This window comes from Jaculus jaculus, chromosome 4 (genome assembly GCF_020740685.1).
Source record: "Jaculus jaculus isolate mJacJac1 chromosome 4, mJacJac1.mat.Y.cur, whole genome shotgun sequence".
Classification (NCBI taxonomy): Eukaryota; Metazoa; Chordata; class Mammalia; order Rodentia; family Dipodidae; genus Jaculus; species Jaculus jaculus.
In genome coordinates, this window is record NC_059105.1 from 131,490,041 (window position 1) to 131,508,524 (window position 18,484).

The window sequence follows — 18,484 nt, forward strand, 5'->3', positions numbered from 1 at the left end:
AGCCACTCTACACATTTTAACTGCTATCCTTATGCTCAGCAGTGCTCAGTGAGGACTTGACGATGAATGTTACTGGGCCTCCTCTTCGATCCACAGAATCAATGAGGCAAAGCCAAGGTGAGAGTGCTGAAGGGCGGGAGACGCCACACACAAGCAGCTGTGTCAGACTAAGCAAGCAGCTGCCTTCCATTGGGAGTTGTATTATAGGTTGTTCCAAAGGGGGCAATAGGAGACCTGTTGACCTGTGTCTTGATTTGAACCATCCCAAGCAAACACAGATGTCTATGAGAAGTAACAGCCATGTCTGCAGGACTGATGTGCCTACCTGGCAAACACATAAAATCTTGCATTCCTTCTCTTTGGCTGATCCTGAACTTGGGCCCCTCCCTCCTTGGAACCTTTTTCCTTCAACTCTGAAGTGGGCCACTGTCACTGTGAGGTCAGTTGCTACGGTAGTCCTCAGGGTACTCTCCCCCTCATGGCTCTATCTCCTGCTAAACAACAACAAAAGAAAATTATCCAAGCGTTTGTGCTCTCTGGGGCAGACAGTGTCTACACAAATGCAGGTCAGTATGCAACCACTCATGAACACACTCCCCAAAGCCTCTGCACACACATGTTGCCCGATTATTACAAAGCCGAAAGAGCCGTGAACTCTTGTGAGGGACAAAGAGAAGAAAGCTATGCAAGGAAGACAATAGCAATGCTGATTTCCAGGCATAAGCAGCGTTTTCCTTTGAGGGCAGAAGCTTCAATCCAGGGGTGTAGGATGGAGCTCGTGGCCCTTTAGAACTAAAGCAGCTCAACTGGGCGCCACTATAATAAATCAGAATCAGTTATGTAAAGTGTAAAATTATCATTTGGAAATCACTCTCTCTGAATAATTCAATCATTGACTTTCACATCAAACAACCATTTCAACCACCCACACACACAGTTCGGTCTCACACTGGTCTTAAACTCTCTTTAATTATTGGCATTAACCTATCACATTACTATTTCATTCTTATTTCATCCTGGGGGAGGGGTCAGTGATTATGATAGATCATAATGAACATGAAGGACTTTCAGCTGTCCTTCTACACGGCTCTTAAGTTCCCTTGATCTAATGGCGATACGTCTGCTTGTGTCCCAGGAAGAGACAAGGACAGATAAGCTGCTCCTTCTAGACAAATGCATCATGGATGTCAGTCAGTATAAAAATGCCCTCAGTGCTTTAGAACCCAACTCAGCCTCTACATGTGGCCATCTTCCATGTCTATACCCCAGACTGAAGGTGCTTCTTCTCTGCCCACACCCCCCACCCCCAGGCAGGGTCTCACTCTATCCCAGGCTGACCTGGGATTCACTCTGTATTCAAAGGGTGGCCAATGCATCTTCTTATTGCTCTAGTTTGCAAGTGAGACATGGAAGACCAGTGAAATAAGTGTCCCTGGCATATACCCCCCCCCAAGAAGACACTACCCTAAAATAAGACTAACAATAGTTTCCAAACACAATTGTCTCAAGCTAATCACTAACCCCCTCCAAGAATAGCTTGCTCAGCCCTAGAAGGTAAACCCCTTGTTACATTCCTCTGAGGAGACACTGGACCTAGGCTTAGTGACCTTCCCCACCTACCCCCAAAAGTGAGACTGAACAAGAATGGACACAAGGTAAAGTAGTTCATTGAAGAGATAGTTTCGTCCACAGCAGGAGAGGATGCAGACTTCCTAGTGCTGTATATGGAGGGTCGTAACCGCCTCCCTTTCCTCTCCAACTTTCAGAATGCTCAGTCTCCATATGTGTAGTAGTAAGGACAATCCAACTAGAAAAAGAGAGAGAATGATGGTCCTATAAAGGTGTTCTTCATGGGCTGGAGAGATGCCTTAGCACTTAAGGTGTTTACCTGTAAAGTCCAAGGACTTCGGTTCAATTCCCCAGGGCCCACATAAGCCAGATGCACAAGGTGGCACATGCATTTGGAATTCATTTGCAGTGGCTGGAGGCCTTGGTGTGTTCATTGTCTCTCTTTCTCTGTCTTTCTCTCTCTCTCTCTCTCTCTCTGTCTCTCTCTCTCAAATAAATAAATAAATAAATAAATAAATAAATAAATAAATATTTTTTAAAAGATGCTCTTCACAACATCCTATAAGCAAGAAAGAACTCAGATGTCTGCAGCAGGACATATGTTAAATAAATTGTGTCACACCCATTCTCAGGAAAACACACCTCAACCATTGAGGAGCACATGGTACATGTGTATGAGCAGTCAAAAGTTGTTCAGAATAATATCACTTATAGACAAAAATCAAGGTCATGGGCTGGAGGGGTGGCTTAGCAGTTAAGGCATTTGCCTTCAAAGCCAAATGACCCAGGTTCGATTCCCCAGGACTCACGTTAGCCAGATACACAGGGGGGTGCATGCGTCTAGAGTTTATCTGCAGTGGCTAGAGGCCCTGGGGCACCCATACTCTCTCTCTCTCTTTCTCTCTCTCTCTCCCTCTTTTTCTGTCAAATAAATAAATAAAAATTTTTAAAACTCGAAGTCAGGTGAAACATTGAAGCCACATGAATGTGTTTAATTCTTGTTTTAATATGTAGGAACAAATTGCGTTATATACATTCCAAATTCTCACAATGGTTATATTTGAGTAATAGTGTTATAGGTAATGCCTGTTTCTCAATAATACTTTTATTTATAGCTACTTGTACATCTGTCTCTAAAGGAACAGTTGAATAGAGAGGTTAAGACCATGGACCAAGAGCCGTTCATCTTGAGGTCAAATGTTTTTGTGCCACTTAAGGGTAGGACCTCAGCTATGTTATTGAGCATGCCAATGTCTTGGTTATATCATAATGATGTCATAATGATTTGTGAGCAGACCCATTCTGAAGATCAATCAAGTTAATTTGGGAAAGCCCTTAGCATCATGTCCAGCATAGTCAACACTATGCAAGTGGTAGCCATGATTAGTAAAATAATCACATGCTCCTCACATAATTAGAAAAACCTGGCACCTCAGGCCAGCTGTTAGACTGTAGCCACATCTCCATCTCCTGCTATGCATTCCCTGAACAGTAAAATAAACAAATTAGATGGAGACCTGAAAAGCTGGTCTTTGTTCTGTGACATCACAATTCAACCTGGTTGCTTCTAGTGGGCCCTGGATGAAGCAGAGGTGCAAAGGGACACTTCGAAGCAGGCCACAGCCAGAGGTAGGGGTTTGGGAAAAGGCAACGATGGGCCCCCAAGATCAGCCAGCACCCCGGAAGCACCAACAGGGATCAGGGGAAGGGAAAACTGTCAATGTAAGGTGCCTTTACACTCAGCTATGTGATGAAGTGACTGGCTTTGCTTTTTCCCCAAGCCAGCCTCCTGCTCAGAGAGCCTCAGGGACTATTTTAAAGAAAAGTTATTCCTTTGTTTTTAATTGTAATTAAGTAGGTATTTCATACTTTTTTAATGCTGCAATTTACATGTCACTTCCATAATGTGCTGGGTACCTTCACCAGAGGGAAAGAACGTAAGTGTGAGAGGACTGCTGTGTATTACTTTGTGATTAAGGAAGTGCAGTGATGCACTTGTCACAGGGACACTCCATTATACATGCCCAAATTTTCACAGATTTACATGGAGCCAAAGTCAATTCCTGTTAAGATTTCCTTCACTTTTTTCCATACTTTGACAAAATGTTTAAGTTAGTTTCTCATTTTATTTGTCTACTGAGTTCCCTAAGTTAGGGAAATTAGTATTGTGTGTGCGGTTTGATTTAATTAGCAATTGGGGAAATCGGCCTGGCATGTTTCATGGAAGCTTGGGGAAATTGTCAATTAGCATTGTGTTAATTGGTGTCTGCTGTCCTTGCTTTTTAGTTTTTAACCCCTTTTACCTTGTTCCCTCTTTCAGTATGTAAAATCTGCCTGTTTACTATTCTTTAAATAAAGGATTAATTGCCTGAGTTGCTGCCTCTGCTCTGTGTCCTTTCTCTCCCCCAGCAGATGGGGAGTTGGGCAAGCCCGTGGTGGCAGCCTGGTTTCTTTCAAGCCCTCGTCCTGCCTGGCACAAGAGGAAGCACTCTTCTGTACTGCCCTGAGCCCAGCCAGAAGCTTCCTTGGCTGTTGGTGCAGTACCCCATGGACCCTCTCTGGCTGCAATCACCCCAGACTCTGCCTGACTCTCAGGAGACCCCACTGCTCATTTTCTAGAGCCCAAAGACGAAGCACTGGGTTCAAACAGCTCACTTGTCTGGCCTGCGCCATCTTCTAGGGAAGGATGGGAGCCTTTCCAAAGGAAGAAAGGAGTGGGGGGGGGGGGTGTGCTGCAGGAGTGCCTCCTGTAGCCAGCCTTCGGGTTCCACAGCATCCTCAAAAGGGAGGTTTACAGGGGAAAAGCTGGGACTGAGTGTCACTTGTGAGGCTCCAGTGAGACTTAGTCCACCCTGTCCAACACTGCCCTTCCAGAACCTATATCCCTGTGATTCATTTAGATCTTGAATAAGTAGCATTAGTATCATCTTGGAGCTTGATGGGATTTACTGAGTCACTGGGTTGATTAACAACCTTCTCCAGGGGGCTAGGGAGATGGCTGAATGGTGGTTAAAGACACTTGCACAATCTAGCTGCCTAAGTTCACTTCTCCAGTACCCATGTAAAGCCAGATGTGTGAAATAGCCCACATGTCTGAAGTTCATTTGAAATGGCAAGAGGCTCTGGCAGAGTCATATATTCTCTGTAAATAAATAAAAATAGAATAAAAATTTCTAAAAAAAAAAAAAAAAGGAAGAAAACCTTCCCCAGTTAGTTCACATCACATTAAATGTGACCCACCCTGGCCTAGAACATTGCTTGGCCTGTGCTAAGCCAAAAGCTTAACTCTGTTGCTAAAACCCTTGGTTGTATCCCAGGATCTACTGTCTTCCTTCTCTGTGGTCATGGAAGTTTAGACAGGGCATTTTGTTGTGCATATGAACAACACAATTCCTAGACTCATGTGTAGCCTAACTCTGACCATGAGACCAAGTTCTATCAACCAAACAAGAGAAGATGTGCTTTTATTTTCTGCAAGCTCATCTCTACCCTTCCTATTACTGGGAACATGGATGTGACATGCAGAGTTCCATCCTGGATCATGGGTATGAGCCTTTCATAGGGAGAGCCCTCTACTAACCCTGTGCTCACTCCTCAATTTCTAAACTGCATTATAGCCATTTTTCTTTTGGGTTGGAGATGGAAGCGTCCAGCCATTCATGAATAAACCTAGTCAGATTCATTCAGAAGCCACAGCCCACCTTGTCTCCATCGTGTAGTGCTTCTGATGCCAAGAAGAAGCAGCCCAAGGAAACCACCCGTGGCGTTCAGAACAAGAACAGGCGAAACAGGTTCCTCAACAACAGGACACAGCACAATAAAGAGCTTGCCAGGGACAGGTGCCCAGCAGCGAGGTGAAGGCTGTGTCACTGGGTAGCAAGCCTCCCGTCACCGGAAATGTTCACATAAAGGTCACAGGGCCGCCTTCCCCAAGCCTGGCAGGAGGCCCTCCTATTCTGGTGAAGTATTGATCCCTTCCAACTCTAACCTCTTTTCTCCAGGGAACTGTGGAAAATGAACAACTTGAGGCACAATGGATTTTCTTGAATGTGCCTTCATTGTTGACCGGTTAGGAACTTCTCTCCCCATCTCTCCTGCTCTTTTAGCACACAAACTCTGTCACTCTATCTGTCTACTGCCTCTCAGCTCCACAGATGCCTGTCTGCAAACTATGCTTCACAGATGCCTCAGCTGTTTCTTGTTAGATTCTGCAAAAGGGAGGAACTGATGAGACATCAGAGATGGTTTTGCTCAGACATCACAGGGCAATGGGATGGAGCCAATTCTCAGTTCTAGCCATTCACCCCCCACCCACCCAAGGGGTAGCCACACTGCCTATTGGAGCTCTAACATCAGCAAGCTGAGGGGCCGGAGGTGTCCGGGTCTTTCATGCTGCCTCAGCTGTAGTTATGGCCTCTGGCCTTCTGCTCCTCCAGTTACCCACCTTCTTCTGTTGCTCCTGTAGCCCCCTATACCTTTGGAGCCAATTCCTGCATTCAGTTGCTGCTCTGTGAAATATCTCCCTGGCTCCTGTTTTCCTGGCTAGACTCAGCATGACACAATCACCAGTCCTCCAGGGTCTCCCTTCTCCCTGAGGCCATCCCAGAGCATGCCAGAGTAGGCCATATATAACATCAACACCTGACACAGTAGCCCCTCTGCCAACCCTCCCTGCCCTGTCCTGATCCCTGAGCTGCCGTCCATCAGACCCAGGGCTTTAGAGTCTTCAAGCTAACATCCAACAATCACATTTGATGAGGCCACGCTCTGAAACAGATCTATGGCTTCAATTTCTCACCAGTATTTTAGCTCCCCAGGCTAGTTGTCATGGAGCTGGTCTCATTGAGAGGACGGAAAGGACCCATTTTTCAGGAGTTGGCTTATGCCAGCAGAACTCCATTTCCACGTGATATTTATCAACAAGAATATCCTCAAATAGCTCCTGCAGTGTAGTCCCATAGCAAATTTAACTACTAGACAGCACCCATTTATAAATGAGCAAATGAAACCGTTCTCTTTGATAAAGAGAACAGGAAAATCCTGCTGCGGGCTTTCTCCACGGACACCCAGAGAGGGATGGGTTCTAGGACAGCTGCCTCAGCCAGCCCTATCCTTACCAGCTCATGGTCCAGAATAGACCCTGGGGCCAGTTTGGGCTAAATCAGAAGACTTATAGGTATTCTACTCAACTCCCTCCATCTCTTAGTCCAGAAAATACATGACCAACAGATCTACAACCACACCCTTACATCAGTCCATTGGCTTGTCAAATCAGTAGCTTAGATAGTATTGCAGTTACTTTCTTATTGCTAGTCAAACTCCTGACCAAAAGCAGTTTATAGGAAGAAAGGATTTATTTCAGGCTTACGGAATGCAGGGGAAGTTCCATCAGGGCAGAAGAAGCTGGCTGCTTCCAACATTCACAGCAGCGAGACACTACCAACAACCAGCAAATATGAACAGCCAGAGGTCAAACTGCCCTGAGCACATTAATAAGACTGGGCTACAAGATCCACCCCTAGTGACGCCTCCTCCAGCAGGGCTTTGCCTGATGGGGACTCAAGTTTCAAGCTTAACCAAAAATACCTCAAGGTATTGGGGGGTGTATACATTTATATTCAAACTACCACAAGTAGATTACTATAATATGTATTAACATTGTGATGCAAGCCAGTCCTAGAACAAAGACCAAAGTTAAATCCTGACATGACCTCAAGACCTAAAGGCCTCCCAATGCCCTTGTATGGCTTGTTTAAAAAATTATTTATTTGTGAGCAGGAAGAGATTGAGAGAGAATGTAGATATGCCAGGGCCTCTTGCAGCAACAAATGAATTTCAAATGTATGCACCATTGTGCACCTGGCTTTACATGAGCACTGGGGAACTGAACCCAGGCTGGCAGACTTTACAAGCAAACACCTTTAACCACTGAGCAATCTCCTTAGCCCTTCCCCAACCCCATAGCATGGCTTTTGAGAGATTAAGTGAATTACTCCTGAGTTATTTGGGGACCATGATAGACATGGGATCCACTATGAGACATACTTACAAATACTTGTCATTTTTAGATGGAGCTTAGAATATACCCAGCAGTTCCAGTGGAGAATTAGGATGTATTTGGACAACTCCCTCTGAGTACTTGGGTCAGTTTCAGGGTTTCAGCTCAGTCCGCTCAGTCTCCTCTGCTCTCTGTTCATCTCTCCTGCTCAACTCTGTCCTAGGGTCTCACACTTGCTAGCCTAACACTACCACATCTCCTACTTACTGAATTAGGGTTTCCCTTACTCTAGAAGGATTTACCTCATCTGAACTAATGACTTCTGTTTTCCTCTCCTCTCTTCTCCTACTCCACTATCAGATAGGTCAAGTTGAAGCTCGTCTGTAGCTGAGACCATACAGCCTGACTTTCTTTTTCTCCCTAGCCCCTCTCTTTTGAAAGCACAACCTGCCCAAACACTCAAATCAATTTTCACCTCACCTACTGGCAAGTAGTTAAGCAACTGGTGGTTACTTTTCAATAAAATTTGGGAAATTGGACAATGTAATATTCTATAATTTCAGTAAGAAAGTACATTAATATTTTTCTTGAAGGCAGTTTGGCAACGTGAATGAAATTTTTAAATTCGTGTCTTTTGACAGAATAACTCTACTTTTGCAAGCTGGCAAGAAAGTAGTCAGGCAAGTGTAAGGATATGTGTACAAAGATGAACGTTATTATTCTTTCATAATAAAATGTTAGAAGCAATTTAAACATTGGTTAAAGAAATAATGGTATATCTTTGCAATGTACTATGCTGCAACTTTTAAGTCAAGGTTATAGACCAATTTGTTTTGTGGAGAAAGATAGCCATTTATATTATGAACTTAAAGATACTATATAACAACATATAGCCACTAGTATGTCATTAAAGGTGAAGTATGAACAACTTGCCAAAAAAAGTTATTTCATACATCTCTCAAACATGTTCAGTTATTAATGTTTTAAGCTCTTAGGAAATTCTTAGGCACTCCTAATGCCAGGATTTGTATTTTAAAGCTATAAAACTATAAAATATCCTTGAGCTAGAACTGAACCTATAGCGTCATGCCTGCTCAGCCAGCATTCTATTACTGAGCTACATCTACTCACTGGGTTTTGCCTCACTCTAAATCTACTCAGATTCACCTCATTTGAGTTAATGACACCTGCTCTCCTCTCCTCTCTTCTCCTACCCTATTTTCAGGTGGGTTAATCCGAAGTTCATCTCTAGCAGAGGCCACAGCCTAACTTTCTTTTTCTCCTTCCTCCCCTCCCTTTCTTTTGAAAGCACAACCTACTGAAATGTACAGATCATCTTTTACCTCACTGACTGGCAACTACTTAATATTTATTCATTTATTTATATACTATTTAGCACTACTAGGTCCAGGGCCTTGAATACGCTGTGCAATGTTATTCACTGAGTTATGCTGTTGCTTGTCATTCTCTATTTCTCTCTATATATACATAAATGTACACAATGCTCTTATTTTTACTTTTGGGGAGGGTGTGTGTGCATGTGTGTGCTATGTATGGTGTGCATACACATGTGTACACAGATGCTTGTGCCCTGTCTGAATGTGTGCAGACAACCGAAGAAGAGACACTGGGGGACTTCCCTACGCCTATGAATTACCATCTGAGCCCTGTACTTCTCTACCTCCCACACGTGAAGAATTTTCTCCATTCTTTACTGCTTGGTGGCAGGGGAACAGCAACTGTTTTCTTCCTGGCTTCTTCAATCCATATTTTACTTTGATGTTAAAACTAGTTACTGTGAATTCACCTTGTTTCCTCAGCTCTTGTGAAGGTAGCTTCCATTCCTTATAGTTCCACTATGAAGACACAATTGCTGAAAGGTCCTATTTGTTCCACCTCTTGCATCGTGTGTGTGTGTGTGTGTGTGTGTGTGTGTGTGTGTGTGTGTGTGTTGCAAGATGTATCAGATATTTTTCTGAAAATCATTTCATGAGAAGTAAGATTATTGGTCGGGCCAGACAATATTGCTTAGTACACTTTATAAATTCCTTGAATACTTTGAAATATTCTGCTATAATATTGGATCTTGTAGACATGCAAAATACCAGATAAATCTACAAACTTTTAAGTTGATGGGGTATTTGGTAAGAGTTTTATGCATCCTTTTTCATTCATTCCTCAAAATATGTGGAATTTGGAAGCAGGTGGCCAAAATCACAATTTTTTTTATAGTTTTTGAAGTACTTTCTCATTCCTCTTCTTGTTCTTCTGTTTTGATTTTGTTTTGTTTTGGCGTACAGAGCCTCACCATATTCCCCAGTCTCAAGCAGGCTTCCTAACTCACCCTCAGCAGTAGCTCTGACTAGAGGCACATGGCACCACATCCAGCACATTCTTTCATTCTTTGAAGGAACTGTAATGAGAGTAATCACAATTATTAAATTTTACCATTATTGAATTTTTAAAATTTATTTATTTTTATTTATTTATTTTACAGAGAAATTGAGAGTGGGGAAGAGAGAATGGGACCACCAGGGCCTCCAGCCACTGCAAACAAACTCCAGACGCATGAGCCCCCTTGTGCATCTGGCTAACGTGGGTCCTGGGGAATTGAACCAGGGTCCTTTGGCTTTACAGGAAAACACATTAACCACTAAGCCACCCCTCCAGCCCTTTAAAATTTACTTTATGTAGGCATGTATGTGTGAATTTGTATGGTATAGGTGTGTGGGGGAGCATACACGTGCCACACACACATGTGGAGTTGAGAGGATAACCTCGGGCGTTTCTCCTCTCCTACTTTCTTTTTAGAAACAGAGGTTATCTTGTTTTGTTGCTGCTGCTTGCAAGCCTTAGGCATCTGCTAGCTGTGCTTCCCACTGCTGTAAGCACATTGGGATCACTGGTGTATTCGCCCCTTTTGCATCAGGCTCTACTGGACACGAGGAGAACCAAACATGGCAGGCTGGCAAGCAGGCACCTTGGACTGCTGATCCATCTCCCAAGCTCTGAATTTTTAATATATCCCAAGAGATGTACAATGGACCACAATTTTAGAGCACCCCTTTCACCTTAAACAAATGTCCATACAGTTTAGTCATTACTCCCTATAGCCCCAGACACAAGCAAGCACAAATTTACCTTCTTTGTAGATTCTGTTCTAGTTTTTCCATGGGAATGAGTTCATACAATATGTGGCTTTCTGTGACTAGCATCTTTGACTTAGCATTTATATTGTGTTTAAGGTTTATCCATGGTGTTATATATAGGACTTCATTACTTTTCAAATTTATTTTTCATTAGCATACAAAGAATTGGGTTTCCTTGTGGTGTTTTCAAGGAGGCTTTTTTTTTTCTTTTGTTTCCCAGCTTCATTACATTTTATTGCTGAAGAACATTCTGTTTGTCAGCTGATGGACTTGGTATTCTTTCCACCTTTGGGCTGTAATGAATAATACTGCTGTAAATCTTCACACACGGTTTTCATTTTGTGTGGATATACACTTAGGAGTGGAATTGTTTGGTAATTTGGTAACCTATATTTAACATTTGAGGAAGTGCCAAGCTTCATGCCATTGTAACTGCTAAATAGAAGTGGATGTATGTGGGCACGTGGGGGTTGTGGGGGAGGAAGGTTGTCAGGCAGGACTGAGTAAGCATCACAGGTAAACCTCTGAAGTCCTAGGAGGATGGCCGAATGGAATCCCACAGTGAAAGAACCCGAGGTCCAGCTGCTGGAGCAGACAGGTCCAGAGCATGGGAGAGCCACGGCAGCAACAAGTCTGACTCAGAGGACCAAGGCCCACTGAGTGTGGTCGTTAGGGGACAGAAGAAAGGAGGCTCAGAAGTGGGATGGGATTATCTAGAGGTAGTAGGAGAGCCTGACAGAGTCTAGTGTTGTTTGGGAACAGGACCCAAGGAGAACTAGGATTCCCTCTGCTGCATCTCAGTCCAAGCACCGGATGAGCTCAGCTCTATGTAAGCCCGGGGCAGGGTGGGCAGTCGCCTCTTGTACCTTCGATTACTGTTTCCCAGAGGCCTAAGCCAACAGCACCCTTATTTCACCAGGAAATATGTAAAGGTATTTTATATTATTTTATGCTTACATTTAATGTTTATTTTGCCTACATTTTTGTGCTTTGTGAAGTAGAAGAATCCATGTCCCTAAACTAACTAGTGGCATAGTCTCTAGCCTCAGGCTCAGGCCCAGCAAACATAGTCTAGCTCATAAAGATGGCTAAACTGTCTCCCAGGACTGGAGTTGGAGTAGAATGATACAATAGGCAAGGCTGATTCTGTCACACATATGATCTGGGGGAAGGGCTGACTTTTGTAAGTGCTGACTTCTTTTATGTTCAGTTTCAGGCTGCATGGACTCATTTAAATCTTGCTAAGCCCCTTTGTAGTCTTTTTTCCCCCCTTTTGTTCCTTTTTACCTAAAAATCCAGAGGTTGGAAAATAGAAACATCCAATAGTGTTACCAAATTTGGAATTTTTCCCCCTCACCCTCAGAGCTCTTTCCAGGGAATTTGACTTTAAGAAAACAGGAAACCCAGGTGGTGTTCTGTTGCCTGAGGCTGTGTGGTCTTTGGGAAGAGGTGGTGCCTGGCTCTTTGGAAGCAGCTGTCCCCTGGGTCTTGATCATCAGGCAACCTGGGGGCCACTGGCAGGTTTGAGTGTGTCTCAGGTCATCAGTTTCTCTCTTCCCCAGTGCAGAGAAAGCTATAGCCCAAGACCTCTGCCTTTGTACCCCAAGCCTGTCCTCTCATGTCCCTGTCCCCTGAGGCCTGGCACACAGCTGCTTAGGAGCTCTGTGGAGGTGCCCATTGGATTTGTGTTTCCTTGGCCATCATCTTTGTGTCTGCCTCCCCCACCATGACCACTGTGAGAGGAGCATCATTTTCTCTATCCTGAGCACTTGCCATCACAGTTTTGCAGCCCCTGGGGTTAAATCTCAGACCCTGTGGTCCCTTCCCCATCTCACCAGTACTTGAATTCAGCTTTGGGGAAAGAGAGCCATTTAAATAGCCACAAAACAACAACCAAATGAACAAGAAGTGTTTGACATGACTCCTAGAATTTCGGTGTTCCCAGAACAGACCTAACTCCTGCTTTCTCAGTCCCACCACCCCGGCCCTAGTCAAGCTGCCTGAAGAGAGAGAAACTCCTCAGTTGACTCAGGCCCATCCCCTGGAATGTAGTCCATAGATGAACGGCTGCCTTTGCTGCATAGCACACAGGCCTCACCCCTTTGGCTAGAGGCCCAGGCCCATGCTGTCCTTGGTGACTTCACCATGGCCAGACCACAACTGAGGTCCTGGAGCTCCCTGAAATTACACTGCATCCTCCTGGTGATACCACAGTCCCCACAAGGAGCTGCCAGGATGGATGAAGAAGGAGGAGAATTCAGCTTTATCTCCTGTTCTCCCAGAACTCTTTGGAAAAGGAGAGCAAGGTGATTTCATTCTCCCCAAGTGAAAAAAACTACAGCCAACACCCAAAGTGAAGTAAGCCTCTCTCTTCCTCAGGGCTTATCACTTACTCTACTTGGGGACAGACCCTTAGGAGCAAGCTCAAGGAGCTTTCAAACAACAAGACACATTTCCTCATTCCTTCCTGAAGGCTACTGATTTCCCTGTGGGAGCCACGTGGATGGAATGAGTGTGAGGCCAGAGCAATGAGAAGTCAAGGGTATGCAACACAACACCCCAGGGAGAAGAGCCCTTGCCTTTGGCCCTGGAACTTATGCAGCCGAGAGAGGCCAGAAAGTAATCAGCAATACACATTTACTATGTGCAGTGGTGTTGACAGGAAGGCTATGGGTGGGGAAGCTAAAGTGTCCTGGCCCCTTCCTGCAGACTTGAAGATCTGCTTGGGAAATAAGATCAATACAGATTACAGCTAGAGCACGTGAGGGCTGCCAACTCTCTGTGACCTTGAATAAAGCTCTTAACCTCCCTTGGCTCTGTTAAGTAACTCTGTTACCTACCAGTTTTCTAGGTGTCCTTCAAGCCTGCCACGCTGACAACCAGGATTAACCACCATACACTCTCTGCCTACGTGGGTCTTGGACAGGTCTCTATTGGACCAGAGCTGAGCCTGCCCACTTAAGACAGACAGGGAGCAACACTGTATGTGCTCTGGCTCTCCTGGAATAAAGGGGCAAGCAGGTCAAGACCTCTGGCCTTGGTTGGGTGGCTGCCTGGCCAGCAGTGAGCCACCCAACCAAAGGTGACTCTAAATCACACTCACTTGTAACAGATAAAGTGGCAGGAACTCTCTCTGACCCAGAAAGCAGACCCCTTTTGTTACTCTGTTTGACATGATGAGTAGCAAAAGAATAGTTTTCTATTAAAACTGGGCTGGACGCCAGGCGTGGTGGTGCATGCCTTTAATGCCAGCACTTGGGAGGCAAAGGTAGGAGGATCACTGAGAGTTCAAGGCCAACCTGGAAGTACAGAATGAGTTCCAGCTAGGTCTGGTCCAGAATGAGATCCTACCTCAAATACAAAACAAACAACCAAAAGCAGGCTAGTATTCTACTGCCAACGGCCACCCTTGACTCTGCAGCTAAAGACACCGTGCATATGAGTCCAGGGTCCTGGGACCTTGACTGAGAAATTAGCTAGGTCTTGGGCCCTGCCTCCAGAGGTTTAGTCTTCCCAGTATAAACAATGCTGTCTCCAGCAACCTCCACACGAACGGATTAAAACCATGTTTACCAGCTGCTCTCAGACAAGGAACAGTAGACACTCTGAGGCTGCCTTTCTCCAGGAGAGCAAGACAAGGCTTCTTTGGCCTGGATTTGAGCGTGACCCTGGAGGGGAGGCCGCAGTGTCTTTGAGCTATAACTTACTCTTACAAAGACTTGATTTGCTCATTTCAGAATGGTGGTTCTGGTGCTCACCTCAAAGAGTTGGTCTGAGTAACACACACAATACAGTGAGTGGCCCAAGAGGATCAGGGAATGCCACCCTTTCTCCTCGGCCTCCTGCTTCCCTCATAGAGAGGTCTTTGCTCGAGGCAGGGTGGGCCTCATGTTGGCAGCAGCCCCTGGTCTGTATCATCACACACACCCTGACCCTGGCCTCTATGGCGCACAGAGGTTCTTCCACTGTCACCCCTGAAAGTGGCAGAAACTTGGAAAGTGCTGATAAATCTACTTTTATTTATTTCCAATTTATACCCTGCCAGATTCCAGAAAGGATGTAAAGCAGCAGAGATAAATCTATGTAACCTCCAGTGACAGGAGCCAGGGCACCCTTTCTCCATGTCTGCTGCCGCCAAGGTCGGCCCACCCCAGCCTTGCTGAACAGCATACGTGGTGGGGGCGGGGGGAGAAGGCAACACTGCCCTGCCTCTTCCCTTGCCCAGCTGCTTCCCTCCTGCCCTGCCAGCCTGCCTGCTGCCCCAAGCTCCCCATGGCCATACCCTAACCATGTGGGCTACCGCTACTCTTGGGGAGCTGGAGGAGTGGATATCGAGGGGCCAGCTGTTCTCCAGAGCCACTCAACAAACAAAGAGAATGTGTACAGATGAAAGCACATCAACCGAAGCTCTGCAGAGTGTGCAGCCTGCTCCACATAAAACAGTAGCCTGAGCCTGACAGTAGTGAAGGAAAGGAGTGGCTAGCTCAGTGGCCATTTAGTCCTGTCATCCCTCTACCCATACCCATACCCCAGTGACACCTGTGCCCAGAAGCTCCATCCTCCTGGGTGGCCCGGGTAGTTGCCCTCTCTTCTCTCTTCTGTCTGCTCACAGTCACCACTCTGCAAGGGCCTCCTTGCCCTCTGCTCACCTTGGCCTCTTCTTTGCAGGCCTTTGTCCTGCTCAAATGCCGGCGTTGCCAACCATCATAGCCTCCCTTAGCACTTAATCTCTTGCTGGCTTTGTGACCTCCTCACCAGTGACTAAGGCTGGCAACATGACGGGAAGCTCCCTGAGGGCAGACCTGCAGGCAGGTGCTCAGGAGGCAGGACATGGGCCAGTGCAGAAGTGGAGGGACTACTGCCTTACTTTGCCTGATCAACCCAAGTGCTAAGCAAGCAGTTCTCGGGCTTCAGAGTAGAAAAGCAGCCCACAGGAAGGTGAATTCTGGGGAGGAGAGAAGACTACTCTTGGCTCAAAGACAAGTTTCCCTCTATTCTTTTAATTTTTTTGGGAGGGGGGACATGCCCCAGTATGCATGCGAAGATCAAAGGACAACTTCAAAGTGTCTGTGCCCCACCTTCATTGAGATAATGTGTCTCGCCACTGCAAATGAACCATCAGACTAACTGGCCTGAGAGGTTTGGGTTCTGCTGGCTCTGCCTCTATTGTTGCCTGTACATTGGAAACCCAGATGCTTGTGCCACATCAGACTTTATGTGGGTGCTGGAATTGAATCTGAGCTGGCAGACTTGTCAAGCAAGCTCCTTTAACCATTGAGCACCTCCCTAGTCCACAAATGCAGATTTTTTGGGGGTGGGGGAGTTCAAGGTAAGGTCTCACTGTAGCCCAATAGTCTCAGGGTGGCCTCAAACTCATGTTGATCCTCCTACATGTACCTCCTGAGTGCTAGGATTAAAGGGGTGCACCACCATGCCTGGCACAAATACAGATTTTTAAGAATCACCCAGAAACCTGCTTTTAGTGGATTTGGGCTAGGGTGCTTGTAGTAAACTCGCTTAGATATTGTGATGCATGGAACCTTGCATCATGCCTCGAGAAACAGACCTCATCCCAGTGCCTTGCCTAGCTGGGAAGGACCTCGGTCGGGTTGGTTGTCCAGCGCCCCTAGAGCAAGGAGGCACTGGCTCTGACACCACATAGGTAACCTTGAGCTTATCAACAACCTGGGTGGGTCTCGGATCCCTCTTCAGGGAAATAAACTGTTTGACAGGATTCCTAGAATTCTAATGGACCACACAATAGCCAACATTTATGAGCCTTGTGTGCAAGGTTGCTATACTGCATATTTTTCAATGTGCTTTTCAAACAACCATATTTAGGAGGTACAGTTGTCTGCATTTTGTAGAGGAATAGAGCAGTGCATAACCTGTCTAGGGCCACACTGTTAGAGATAAGAGAGCTGGGATTTGAATCCAGGTCCTTGGAACTAAAAGTTTGAATGCATCACAGCTCTGCTCCAATCCTGTTCAGGGACCACTGGCCCTGCCTAACAGAAGGAACAAGCAAAACATGGGTCACCCAAGGGCTGCCACTCTGGTCTGCCTATTCTAGGGCTCCAGTCACCACCCCTGGAACTATCCTTGAGTGGCCCTCTAGATCAATTTAAAAAGAAGTCTCACTTTCACCACAAGATGTCAAAACTGACCTCAGATCTATATGAAGGAGGAGTATGCATCACTATGTAAAGCTAGCAAGGGGTTCAAAGGCCATCCACAGACACTAGGAGTGCCAAGACCCAGCCCACTCCAGAAGCTCACTGTGAGGGCACACAGAATTTCAGAAGGTCACAGAAGTGAGCTGGAAAAATGCCTATAGGCAAAACCCATCAAGTGGGGCTTATCAGCGCAGCAGGCCACTGCTGGTCTTTGCCATGTTTTTCAAAATTCAGGGAGCACTGATGACACCTCATACCGCAAGGTAGGTGGCCTAAGTTCCCAGGGATTCCCCAGGGAACCTGCCACCCTCGTGGAAACAGAAAGCATTGGAAAGTGCCTCCGGGTCAAGATCACACAGAGTGAGGTGGGGAAGGTTAAGGACAACTAGATCTGCCCCAGCTGGTAGCTGTGTGCATGTGGCCCAGGAATGAGAGGAGATGCAAGGAGACCAAAGACATAAGCTCCGTGTGTCTTCCCATCCCCTGGCTGGGCTTGACGAAGCGCAGCTGGCATTTTCACCTGTGTTCTCATAATGTGAGACACCCACACATGCTCCTTCTTGTCCGCCCCCCCCCCACACACCCTCATAGCCTTCCCAATCCCTCTTGCCTATCTGTGGTGTGAATGTAAAATGTCCCCCATAGTCTCAGGTGTCCGTGATTAAGCCTTGTCCTTGGTTTCCAGCTGGGTGGAGTCTTTGAGAAGTGGAGCCTTACAGGAAGAGATATGTGACTGGGGGTGGACCTTGAGGTTTTTCAGCCCAGCTTGCCACTGCTGGCTAGTTCACTGACACTACTTCCTTCCCGTTGATGTGCATATGTGACCCAGGCTTCCTGCTCAGGCCTGTCATGCTTTTCCAGACATGATTAAGCTTCCCTCAAGACTGTAAGATGAAGCAAACTCTTTCCTTCCAACAGTTGCCTTTGGTTGGGTTTTTTGTCCTGGCAACGGCAAGGTAACTTCAACACTGTAAGAGCCTGCTTCAACAGATTGTCCTCAGCCTTGTCCACACAGCACTTCAGGGCCACAGCACCCTTCTTTGCTGTCTCTTCACAGTTTGCCTTGGAACTCTACCTGCATTAAGGGCTTGTAAAAGGCTCAATTTACTGCTTAGCAGTGGTGCCCTTGAACTTCCCCTAAAGACAATCTTCTCCACCTTAGGTTCAGTGTGGATAGCAACTACATTAACCTCACTGGGTGGCTGTGGGAACTGAAGGATGTGCATGTGATGACCAGGCACCAGTGAATGCTTAGAGTTCCTTACTTAATATCAATCCACTTTAGCTTTTGCCTAGTTAGTCCACATTCCCATGATAACAGGTATCCACATCTCTCCCAAACATACATAATAACAACATCATATACTGTCTATGGAGGTGCTACCATGTATCAAGTTCATGGATACATTAGCTGATACTGAGGAAGCCTTCAGGCTGCAGGTCCTTGTCAGTTGGTACCCTGAGTAAAACACCCCTTCTGTTGGCATAAACCACTATGCAATGAACCTTCAGCAGTTCCTGTAAACCTCTCTCAGTTGGTATGACAGTTGCCCTGGACAACAGGAGGAATCATTCCTGGATCTCTTACATGG